The sequence below is a fragment of the Zea mays genome, chromosome 8, assembly GCF_902167145.1.
Source record: "Zea mays cultivar B73 chromosome 8, Zm-B73-REFERENCE-NAM-5.0, whole genome shotgun sequence".
Taxonomy (NCBI): Eukaryota; Viridiplantae; Streptophyta; class Magnoliopsida; order Poales; family Poaceae; genus Zea; species Zea mays.
In genome coordinates, this window is record NC_050103.1 from 85824746 (window position 1) to 85827110 (window position 2365).

Genomic DNA, 2365 nt, shown 5'->3' on the forward strand with positions numbered 1-2365 from the left:
CATGGACATCACTTACCCATTGAAAATATGCATGGAAAACCCCGCTTAAACAATTGTCATATAATAAGCATAACCAAGTTTCTAGAAGCTTCTACAATATTCATGATAAATCTTAATCATAAGCAGGATAACTTTCTAGGAACAACTATGGATAACCATGATGTACATAGCCTTCTAGAATTCCCTACACTAATCATGATAAGTCAAAAAGCCTAGATATTTTTAGACCCCCTAGAACTATGGTGACACGCGCATGGTGAGGTGTTCCCCCATGTAAGGTGGAGGTGACACATGCATGGTGCGGTGTCCCCAATTAAGGTGGAGGTGACACATGCATGGTGAGGTGCCCCCCATTAAGGTAGAGGTGACACATGCATGGTGAGGTGTCCCCCCATGTAAGGTGGAGGTGGCACATGCATGGTGAGGTGTCCCCCTATTAAGGTGGAGGTGACACATGCATGGTGAGGTGTCCCCCCATGTAAGGTGGAGGTGACACATGCATGGTGAGGTGTCACTCATCCATAGCTCCTAGGTGCCTATATAAGGATGTGCCCCCTCTTGCCATGACATACCATCCCACTCCCATCCACACACATTCAAGGGCAAGGTAGAAGAAAAGTAGTGTTGAAGTATAGGAGCCCTTGCTTAATCATACGTGTCCATGGTGTAAGTATATTGTTGTGCTGTAAAATTTCTATTTGCTTAGTGCAAAAGTTGTGATCCATATGAAGGAGTGCTCTGCCTCCCGGGATCACAAGACATCATCTGTAGGAGTGCTCTGCCTCCTAGAAGCCAGCTTCATCTGTAGGAGTGCTCTGCCTCCCAGAAGCAAATATGGCTGGCTCTGCCACGTACCATGCACTAAGTAATTAGAGATTAAATATGAACTATTGTAATGTATTGATGTATGTTATTTTGATTATTGTCTATCCACCCACGACGTCCCACAAGTAGAGCCAGTTCCGGAAGAGAACCCGGAGGAGCCAGGAGACGAAGAACATGACGCCGCGGACACGCAACTGAACGAAGGCAAGTCTCATCGACCCCTTGCTTTTATCATGGTTGCTCCTAAGTGAGAAAATATATAAAACTTGCTAGACATAGTTGTTGCATAAGATGACACACCTGATATTGAGTGAACGAGAGAAACTATGCATTGATGGCATGATCTATGTTGATTATCTTATACCTTGATACTTGATGATACTGGATGGAAATGAGACCAGAGCAGCATGGTAAGTGTTGGAGAATGCGCTACCGTGGTGGTAGACTTGCGACCGAGGTGCCGTGGTGACATCTCGGGTTTGCTAGTTTTGGTTGGTGGCTGCTCTGGTGAACCATAAGGACTGTGTGTTGTGGTGCCATCTCACCTAACTTATTTCCTGTATGACCACATGAGCTTGTATGGGAAAGCCTTAGCCTAATCCCACTAGCTGGCCTGGTAGTCGTCTGAGGTGGATATGTTTTGGGTTGGAGACCTGAGTGGTTAGGACCCAGGGTTTGTGGGTGGCTAGGCGAGGTTGAGCCATGTTTGGGTGTCAGCTATTGATAGAGCCATCTTGGGACGGTGATGTGCGTGTGGGTACAACGTACAACCTCTGCAGAGTGTATAATCCATTCGAATGGTCCGTGTCCTTGGTATAGGACAGGTTATGGTGTGGACACTTCAACTAGTTGAGCTACCTGACTTATGAGATGGATAACGAGCATGGATATAGTTCTAGTATTGCACTTGTTAATCATGTTTATTGATCATTGCATACTAATCTGTAACTCCCTCCGTGTAAAGGCGAGGTGGGACTTGCTGAGTACCTTTGTGCTCACCCATTATTTTTATAGAGGATCCTGATTTCGTGCCCGAGGAATTTTGAGTACTTTGTGCCCTATACCCAAGTTTGGCGTGGTGCCGATGCTATAGAAGCCACCATGTGGGAAGAAGATACTACCCTCGTGTTTATCGACTATAGTTCTTCTAGTTGGTGTTATTATTGTAACCGAATGTACTAAATAAAGTTATGTATGACTATGGCACCACTTGTGTAATGTATTTCACTAGAGATTGTTTTCTGGTGCTTAAATACATGTTTAGCTTCGGTTGTTTAGACCGGTGCGTTACAGGAGTGGAAGATAGTTCTTCTTGCTATGAGTTGCTCAATCAATGCGGATAACTTTGGGAGCAAACTCAAAACAATGTGAGCAAGAGAACTTTAGAGAGGGAAGAAACAAATCAACTAGTGAAGATTAACACACGTGGACACGGTGATTTGTTTCCTGAGGTTTGGTTCTAAAGAACCTACTCCCCATTGAAGAGGCCACAAAGGCTGGGTCTATTTCAACCCTTTCCCTCTCTCAATTGGTCACTTAG

General features: G+C 44.8%; 1 long non-coding RNA gene across 1 annotated transcript; it reads left to right on the forward strand.

Moving 5' to 3' along the window:
* Positions 1–568: 568 nt before the first annotated feature.
* Positions 569–2055, forward strand: LOC103635495 (uncharacterized). Its single transcript, XR_002264269.2, has 2 exons — positions 569–666; positions 955–2055. It is a non-coding gene; the product is annotated as an uncharacterized lncRNA (long non-coding RNA).
* Positions 2056–2365: the final 310 nt, after the last annotated feature.